Genomic DNA, 10,687 nt, shown 5'->3' on the forward strand with positions numbered 1-10,687 from the left:
TGTCTATTTTGTGTCCAGTGTGTGTGTGTGTGTGTGTGTGTGTGTGTGTGTGTGTGTGTGTGTTTGTGTGTCCGGTGTGTGTGTTGAGTGTGTGTGTCCATTTTGTGTCCAGTTTGTGTGTGTTCAGTGTGTGTTCAGTGTGTGTGTGTGTGTGTGTGTGTGTGTGTGTGTGTGTGTGTCCAGTGTGTGTGTGTGTGTGTCCAGTGTGTGTGTGTGTGTGCCCAGTTTGTGTGTCCAGTGTGTGTGTGTGTGTTTGTGTGTGTGTGTGTTTGTGTGTGTGTGTGTGTGTGTGTTTGTGTGTGTGTGTGTGTGTGTGTTTGTGTGTGTGTGTGTGTGTGTGTTTGTCCAGTGTGTGTGTGTGTGTGTGTGTGTGTCCAGTTATTATTTCAGGGACACTGAAGAGCCAACATAATAAACCCTAAACCCTGGATAGAGGGGCTCAGTGAATGTGGAGGTGAATGTGATCAGGTGGGTCAGTGTGTCAGAGGAGGCTCTATAGAAGGACAGAGTGCCGGCTGACCAGTCCAGATACACTCCTACTCTGTGGGGGCTGGAGGAGGGGACGTCTATGGTAGTGGGATTATTATTATGACAGGAAGAGTAACTGTTGTCAAAGCAGATCAGACTCCAGGACTTGTCATTACATCCAAGATAACAGTCATCACCCCATCCTCTCCTGTTGATTCCTTTATATGTCACTCCTATACCAGCCCCTCTCCCACTCCACTCTACCTCCCAGTAACAGCGCCCAGTCAGACCCTCTCTACACAGCACCTGTCTACAGACCTCAAATCTCTCTGGGTGATCAGGATACGGCTGCTCCTCTCTCCTACGTGTCACCTTTCTGTTCTCCTCAGACAGAGAGAGGAGTCTGTTTACTGTGTTTAGGTCCAGTGTGAGATCACAGACATCTGATGGATGAAACCAGACACAATATTAGAAATCATTATCATTCACATTAGAATGTTAACTCACTTTTCACTAATTCATTTAATGTAGATGTTTCTAGGTATCAAAAGGAGAAGTTAAGGTAACTGGAGACTTGTTGAATGATCATATGTTATTATGTACGGTAATATAAAACACACTTATTCACAATAATTACACACACACACACACACACACACACACACACACACACACACACACACACACACTGTCAAATCAAGTCTTTGTAAACATTGGTGTCCCTGATTTCTGCTTCTGTAGAACTACAGATGATATTTAATATGACCAAGTCAGTAATGATGGTGGTCTTTGACTTTGACTTAACTTGAATTAAGACTTATTCTTAGTCATATTCTTCACAGCAGTCAACACTCACATTTTCTAAGTCCAGGTTTCATTCTGTTCTCTCCACCATGTTCCACACTGTAGCGGTAAGCAGAAGAACAGACAGTCATTGAGGGATACACCTGAACACACACACACACGCACACGCACACGCACACGCACACGCACACGCACACGCACACACACAGTCAGCATATAACTTTGTCCAAGTGGTGGTAAGAATGTTTGTCTTAACTAGCCTGATAAGTCAAACATGTCTGATATGAACATTGACATAAACCCTCTACATACTTGAGTTTCTCCAGTCTGCAGTGTGGATCCTCCAGTCCAGCAGAGAGCAGTCTGATTCCTGAGTCTCCTGGGTGATTGTAGCTCAGGTCCAGCTCTCTCAGGTGTGAGGGGTTTGACCTCAGAGCTGAGACCAGAGAAGCACAGCCTTCCTCTGTAACTAGACAGCCTGACAGCCTGCAACGAGTCAAATCATATTAAAATCACACTGCTATTCTTTGGTGGTGAAAATAGTGGCAGTATATTTCTTCAACATATGAAACCTTCCATATCTATTCATAAATTAATGTATCATATTATAAATTACAAATTATCAACGTTTTGCCTGCAGATAGAAACATGTATAGTACAAATATTTGAGTAGACTGACCAGACCAGTTTAAAAACAGTATCAGTCAAAAGACAGACAGTGAGGTATCAGATATAGATTGTATTGAGTATACAGTCCACACCATATCTATTTTGACAGTGAAGATAACAATTTAAATGTGGCTCTAAACTCCAACATTTTGGATTTCAGATCAAATGTTTCATATGAGGTGACAGTATATAATGTCACCTTTTATTTGAGGATATTTTCATACATATCTGTTCCACCATTTAGAAAAAATGAAAGCACTTCATGTATCTAGTCCCACTATTTAAAGAAGTCATATGTTTTCTGACCAATTCACTCATAGTGGCTTAAAGTAGTCACAAGTTGAGTATTTGATCCGATATTCCTTGAACGCAGCGACTACATCAAGCTTGTGACTCAAACTCGTTGATTGATTTTGCAGTTTGTTATCGTTGTGTTTTGGGTTGTGTTTTGTCCAATATTAAAATGGTGGATGATGACTGGATAATTTTCTGTCTAAGTGAGTAGATAACATGTTTCTAAACACTACTAAATTAATCCTGATGATAACATGAATAAGAAAAATCATGAATGAATCATGAATAATAATGAGTGAGAAAGTTACAGAGGCTACAACAAAACATGCTAACCTCTCACCATTACCAATAACAGAGGATACAACAAAACATGCTAACCTCTCACCATTACCAATAACAGAGGCTACAACAAAACATGCTAACCTCTCACCATTACCAATAACAGAGGCTACAACAAAACATGCTAACCTCTCACCATTACCAATAACAGAGGCTACAACAAAACATGCTAACCTCTCACCATTACCAATACCAGAGGCTACAACAAAACATGCTAACCTCTCACCATTATCAATAACAGATGCTACAACAAAACATGCTAACCTCTCACCATTACCAATGTATTTATTTATAAGCACCTCACATTGTGGTTACTCACTACATGGTAGATATTCCCTCAGCGAAGTATGGCAGTTCCATGCAGGTTTCCTCACCAAGTCCAAGGCAGCACAGCTACCCATGCAGACAGTACTCCTTAGCCGTAACTGATATCCCCATGGCAACACGAACTCGTTTAGCTTCCCAAGCAATTATCTCCCGGTGTCACACGATGCTAGGCTAACCTCTAGCTGGCTAATACCTCCACGACGAGACGGTAGCTTCAGTCTTTACTAAGTTTTAACTAAATTATAACAACTCTTTTAATAAATAAAACATGTATTTCCCTTCATGTCTTAGTAGCTATGGGTTTTGTTGTAGTTCTGTCGTCTTCTTTTATAATTTTTCTTCACCAACCGTCCTGAGGTAAAACGTCCATCCTTTCATCAACGTCTTTTTCCCTCCCGTTAACCAGGTCAACTCCCATTGGCCACAACTTAACAAGCGACCTTATTGGTCAAAACGTAAACTTCAAAGTAAAACAAACTATTCACTTATACATTAAATAAATATTTCTTCAAAAAGCATAATGCATTAACAACATTACAGTTTAGGAGCAATTCAATCATCTTTTAAATATAATACCAATTAATTATAACAAATAAACTCAATACTTGGTTCAAACAAGGGTATTACACAAACATACAGTCAATAATACAGTAGAAAAATAAGTCTATATACAATGTGAGCAAATTAAGTCAAATAAGGGAGGTAAAGGCAAAAAAAGGCCATGGTGGCAAAGTAAATACAATATAGCAAGTAAAACACTGGAATGGTAGATATGCAGTGGAAGAAAGTGCAAAGTAGAAATAATGGGGTGCAAAGGAGCTAAATAAATAAATACAGTAGGGGAAGAGGTAGTTGGGCTAAATTATAGATGGGCTATGTACAGGTGCAGTAATCTGTGAGCTGCTCTGACAGCTGGTGCTTAAAGCTAGTGAGGGAGATAAGTGTTTCCAGTTTTAGAGATTTTTGTAGTTCGTTCCAGTCATTGGCAGCAGAGAACTGGAAGAAGAGGCGGCCGAAAGACGAATTGGCTTTGGGGGTGACCAGAGAGATATACCTGCTGGAGCGCGTGCTACAGGTGGGTGCTGTTATGGTAACCAGTGAGCGGAGATAAGGGGGGACTTTACCTAGCAGGGTCTTGTAGATGACCTGGAGCCAGTGGGTTTGGCGACGAGTATGAAGCGAGGGACAGACAATGAGAGCGTACAGGTCGCAGTGGTGGGTAGTACAGTGGGGGGGAAAAGTATTTCATCCCCTGCTGATTTTGTACGTTTGCCCACTTACAAAGAAATGATCAGTCTATAATTTTAATGGTAGGTTTATTTGAACAGTGAGAGACAGAATAACAGCAAAAAAATACAGAAAAAACGCATGTCAAAAATGTTATACAATTATTTGCATTTTATTGAGGGAAATAAGTATTTGACCCCTCTGCAAAACATGACTTAGTACCTGGTGGCAAAACCCTTGTTAGCAATCACAGAGGTCAGACGTTTCTTGTAGTTGGCCACCAGCTTTGCACACATCTCAGGAGGGATTTTGTCCCACTCCTCTTTGCAGATCTTCTCCAAGTCATTAAGGTTTCCAGGCTGATGTTTGGCAACTTGAACCTTCATCTCCCTCCACAGATTTTCTATGGGATTAAGGTCTGGAGACTGGCTAGGCCACTCCAGGACCTTAATGTGCTTCTTCTTGAGCCACTCCTGTGTTGCCTTGGCCGTGTGTTTTGGGTCATTGTCATGCTGGAATACCCATCCACAACCCATTTTCAATGCCCTGGCTGAGGGAAGGAGGTTCTCACCCAAGATTTGACGATACATGGCCCCGTCCATCGTCCCTTTGATGCAGTGAAGTTGTCCTGTCCCCTTAGCAGAAAAACACCTCCAAAGCATAATGTTTCCACCTCCATGTTCGACGGTGGGGACGGTGTTCTTGGGGTCATAGGCAGCATTCCTCTTCCTCCAAACACGACGAGTTGAGTTGATGTCAAAGAGCTCTAATTTGGTCTCATCTGACCACAACACTTTCACCAGTTGTCCTCTGAGTCATTCAGATGTTCATTGGCAAACTTCAGATGGGCATGTATATGTATTCTTGAGCAGGGGGACCTTGCGGGCGCTGCAGGATTTCAGTCCTTCACGGCGTAGTGTGTTACCAATTGTTTTCTTGGTGACTATGGTCCCAGCTGCCTTAAGATCATTGACAAGATCCTCCCGTGTAGTTCTGGGCTGATTCCTCACCATTCTCATGATCATTGCAACTCCACGAGGTGAGATCTTGCATGGAGACCCAGGCCGAGGGATATTGACAGTTCTTTTGTGTTTCTTCCATTTGCGAATAATCGCACCAAATGTTGTCACCTTCTCACCAAGCTGCTTGGCGATGGTCGTGCAGCCCATTCCAGCCTTGTGTAGGTCTACAATCTTGTCCCTGACATCCTTGGAGAGCTCTTTGGTCTTGGCCATGGTGGAGAGTTTGGAATCTGATTGATTGATTGCTTCTGTGGACAGGTGTCTTTTTTTACAGGTAACAAGTTGCGGTTAGGAGCACTCCCTTTAAGAGTGTGCTCCTAATCTCAGCTTGTTACCTGTATAAAAGACACCTGGGAGCCAGAAATCTTTCTGATTGAGAGGGGGTCAAATACTTTTTCCCTCATTAAAATGCAAATCAATTTATAACATTTCTGACATGAGTTTTTCTGGATGTTTTTGTTGTTATTCTGTCTCTCACTGTTCAAATAAACCATTAAAATTATAGACTGATCCTTTCTTTGTCAGTGGGCAAACGTACAAAATCAGCAGGGGATCAAATACTTTTTCCCCCCACTGTATATGGGGCTTTGGTGACAAAATGGATGGCACTGTGACAGACTGCATCCAATTCATTGAGTAGGGTATTGGAGGCTATTTTGTAATTGACATCGCCGAAGTCGAGGATCGGTAGGATGGTCAGTTTTATAAGGGTATGTTTGGCAGCATGAGTGAAGGATGCTATGTTGCGAAATAGGAAGCCAATTCTAGATTTAACTTTGGATTGGAGATGCTTATAGTGAGTCTGGAAGGAGAGTTTACAGTCTAACCAGACACCTAGGTATTTGTAGGTGTCCACATATTCTAAGTCAGAACCATCCAGAGTAGTGATGCTGGACAGGTGGGCAGGTGCAGGCAGCGATCGGTTGAAGAGCATGCATTTAGTTTTACTTGTATTTAAGAGCAGTTGAAGGCCACGGAAGGAGAGCTGTATGGCATTGAAGCTCGTCTGGAGGTTAGTTAACACAGTGTCCAAAGAAGGGCCAGAAGTATACAGAATAACACCAATAACAGAGGGGGTCTGATCTTTGTGCCTCTGTAAATTTCTCATTCATCATCATTCACGATTCATTCATGATTATTCATAATCATGGTAGCATCCACATGAATGTAGAAGTGTTCAGAAACATCTTCTATTCTTACTGACAATACAAGTGAAGTGACTCCAAAATGACAGGACATTATTCACCAATCAGTTTCTATTAGGAAAAACATCCAAAACACAACCAAAACAAACTGAAAAATGAATTCAACAAGTTTGTAGAATCACAAGCTTGATGTAATCACTGCAGGCATGGAATATGGTACAACTACTAAACTTATGACTACTTGAATACAATATAAGTGAATTTGTCCAAATAATTAAGACTTATTCAAATGGGAGAACTACGTACAGAAAGTGCTTTAATTTCTAAACGGTAAAACAGATATGCATGAAAATACCCTCAAATAAAAGGTGACATTCTATAAGGTCACCTAATATGAAACATCTCAAATCCAAAATGCTGGAGCATAGCACCACATTTAAAACTGTAAGCTTCACTGTCCAAACACATATGGTGTGGACTATGTGTGTCTGGTAAACACATGTGGATCTGGTGAAGAGTTATCACTTGTTGACCAACTACAGGAATACTGACCTCAGAGTCTCCAGTCTGCAGTGTGGATCCTCCTGTCCAGCAGAGAGCAGCTTCACTCCTGAATCCTTCAGGTCATTGTTACTCAGGTCCAGCTCTCTCAGGTGTGAGGGGTTTGACTCCAGAGCTGAGACCAGAGAATCACAGCCTTCCTCTGTGACTCCACAGCCTGACAGCCTGCAAAGAGTCAAATCAAATTAAAATCACACTGCTATGCTTTGGTGGTGAAAATAGTGGCAGTATAATTTTTCAACATTTTTCAGATATCAGTGTCCTGAAACCTTACATATCTATTCGTAAATTAATGTATCATCATTAAAAATGACAAATGATCAAAGTATTGCCTGCAGATAGAAACATATATAGTACAAATATTTGAGTAGACTGACCAGACCAGTTTAAAAAGCAGTATCAGTCAGAAGACTGACAGTGAAGTATCAGATTTAGATTGTATTGAGTATACAGTCCACACCATAGCTATTTTGACAGTGAAGCAAACATTTTAAATGTGGCTCTGTACTCCAACATTTTGGATTTCAGATCAAATGTTTCATATGAGGTGACAGTATATAATGTCACCTTTTATTTGAGGATATTTTCATACATATCTGTTTCACCATTTAGAAAAATGAAAGCACTTTATGTATCTAGTCCCACTATTTAAAGAAGTCATATGTTTTCTGACCAATTCACTCATAGTGGCTTAAAGTAGTCACAAGTTGAGTATTTGATCCGATATTCCTTGAACGCAGCGACTACATTAAGCTTGTGACTCAAACTCTTTGATTGATTTTTCAGTTTGTTTTGGTTGTGTTTTGGGTTGTGTTTTGTCCAATATTAAAATGGTGGATGGTGTAACGTCTGCTTCCAGCTCACACTCTCAAACACATAGATCCCCCTGAACGCAGCTCACTCTCCAGATCCCAGTCACCTGAATTCTGATCACCTGTTCACACACCTGTATGTCATTATCAAACTCTATTTAGTTCAGTTCTTTGCACCCCCATCATTGTTAAGTGTTGTTTGTTTTGTGACACAAGGCTATTCGGAGTGCTGCATTTCCCGTAATTTACTCCTCCCATGAATGATAGTTTTTGCCTGCCTCACTAATGATGCCTTTTGCCGTTTCCCTGCCTGTACTGTTGCCTTTTTGGACCCCCTGTGTATGACCTTCTGCCTGCCCCTGGACCCAGCTACATGCCTCATCCTGTGGTCCTTTACAATAAACACCTGCTGAGCCCTGCGCTTGAAACCAGCTCTCTGTCTCCCATCGTGTTCATTACAGATGGTGACTGGAGTCATTTTATTTTTAAGTGAGTAGATAACATGTTTCTAAACACTACTAAAAGCATCCTGATGATGCATGATTAAGAAAAATCATAAATGAATCGAATAATAATGAGTGAGAAAGTTACAGAAGCTACAACAAAACATGCTAACCTCTCACCATTACCAATAAGAGGCTACAACAAAACATGCTAACCTCTCACCATTACCAATAACAGTGGATACAACAAAACATGCTAACCTCTCACCATTACCAATAACAGAGGCTACAACAAAACATGCTAACCTCTCACCATTACCAATAACAGTGGATACAACAAAACATGCTAACCTCTCACCATTACCAATAACAGTGGATACAACAAAACATGCTAACCTCTCACCATTACCAATAACAGAGGCTACAACAAAACATGCTAACCTCTCACCATTACCAATAACAGTGGATACAACAAAACATGCTAACCTCTCACCATTACCAATAACAGAGGCTACAACAAAACATGCTAACCTCTCACCATTACCAATAACAGAGGCTACAACAAAACATGCTAACCTCTCACCATTACCAATGTATTTATTTATAAGCACCTCACATTGTGGTTACTCACTACATGGTAGATATTCCCTCAGCGAAGTATGGCAGTTCCATGCAGGTTTCCTCACCAAGTCCAAGGCAGCACAGCGACCCATGCAGACAGTACTCCTTAGTAACCGATATCCCCATGGCAACACGAACTCGTTAAACTTCCCAAGCAATTATCTCCCGGTGTCAGACGATGCTAGGCTAACGTCTAGGCTGGCTAATACCTCCACAACGAGACGGTAGCTTCAGTCTTTACTAAGTTTTAGCTAAATTATAACAACTCTTTTATTAAATAAAACATGTATTTCCCTTCATGTCTTAGTAGCTATGGGTTTTGTTGTAGTTCTGTCGTCTTCTTTTATAATTTTTCTTCACCAACCGTCCTGAGGTAAAACGTCCATCCTTTCATCAACGTCTTTTTCCCTCCCGTTAACCAGGTCAACTCCAATTGGCCACAACTTAACAAGCGACCTTATTGGTCAAAACTTAAACTTCAAAGTAAAACAAACTATTCACTTATACATTAAATAAATATTTCTTCAAAAAGCATAATGCATTAACAACATTACAGTTTAGGAGCAATTCAATCATCTTTTAAATATAATACCAATTAATTATAACAAATAAACTCAATACTTGGTTCAAACAAGGGTATTACACAAACATACAGTCAATAATACAGTAGAAAATAAGTCTATATACAATGTGAGCAAATGAGGTGAGATAAGGGAGGTAAAGGCAAAAAAAGGCCATGGTGGCAAAGTAAATACAATATAGCAAGTAAAACACTAGAATGGTAGACATGCAGTGGAAGAAAGTGCAAAGTAGAAATAGAAATAATGGGGTGCAAAGGAGCTAAATAAATAAATACAGTAGGGGAAGAAGTAGTTGGGCTAAATTATAGATGGGATATGTACAGGTGCAGTAATCTGTGAGCTGCTCTGACAGCTGGTGCTTAAAGCTAGTGAGGGAGATAAGTGTTTCCAGTTTTAGAGATTTTTGTAGTTCGTTCCAGTCATTGGCAGCAGAGAACTGGAAGAAGAGGCGGCCGAAGGAGGAATTGGCTTTTTGGGTGACCAGAGAGATATACCTGCTGGAGCGCGTGCTACAGGTGGGTGCTGCTATGGTGACCAGTGAGCTGAGATCAGGGGGGACTTTACCTAGCAGGGTCTTGTAGATGACCTGGAGCCAGTGGGTTTAGCGACGAGTATGAAGCGAGGGCCATACAACGAGAGCGTACATGTCGCAGTGGTGGGAAGTACAGTGGGGGAAAAAAGTATTTGATCCCCTGCTGATTTTGTACGTTTGCCCACTGACAAAGAAATGATCAGTCTATAATTGTAATGGTAGGTTTATTTGAACAGTGAGAGACAGAATAACAGCAAAAAAATCAAGAAAAATGCATGTCAAAAATGTTATACAATTATTTGCATTTTAATGAGGGAAATGAGTATTTGAGCCCTCTGCAAAACATGACTTAGTACTTGGTGGCAAAACCCTTTCTTGTAGTTGGCCACCAGGTTTGCACACATCTCAGGAGGGATTTTGTCCCACTCCTCTTTGCAGATCTTCTCCAAGTCATTAAGGTTTCGAGGCTGACGTTTGGCAACTTGAACCTTCATCTCCCTCCACAGATTTTCTATGGGATTAAGGTCTGGAGACTGGCTAGGCCACTCCAGGACTTTAATGTACTTCTTCTTGAGCCACTCCTTTGTTGCCTTGGCCGTGTGTTTTGGGTCATTGTCATGCTGGAATACCCATCCACAACCCATTTTCAATGCCCTGGCTGAGGGAAGGAGGTTCTCACCCAAGATTTGACGGTACATGGCCCCGTCCATCGTCCCTTTGATGCAGTGAAGTTGTCCTGTCCCCTTAGCAGAAAAACACCCCCAAAGCATAATGTTTCCACCTCCATGTTTGACGGTGGAGATGGTGTTCTTGGGGTCATAGGCAGCAATCCTCCTCCTCCA

The 10,687-nt window shown here is 41.2% G+C and overlaps 1 long non-coding RNA gene across 1 annotated transcript; it reads right to left on the reverse strand.

Moving 5' to 3' along the window:
• Positions 1–285: 285 nt before the first annotated feature.
• On the reverse strand, positions 286–1,760 carry LOC145866121 (uncharacterized). Its single transcript, XR_014383156.1, has 3 exons — positions 1,585–1,760; positions 1,325–1,371; positions 286–911 (listed from the first exon to the last, which is right to left on the reverse strand). It is a non-coding gene; the product is annotated as an uncharacterized LOC145866121 (long non-coding RNA).
• Between the last annotated feature and the right edge of the window lie 8,927 nt (positions 1,761–10,687).

This window comes from Salmo salar, unplaced genomic scaffold (assembly GCF_965601325.2).
Source record: "Salmo salar unplaced genomic scaffold, fSalSal1 ptg000129l, whole genome shotgun sequence".
In the NCBI taxonomy this organism is placed as follows: Eukaryota; Metazoa; Chordata; class Actinopteri; order Salmoniformes; family Salmonidae; genus Salmo; species Salmo salar.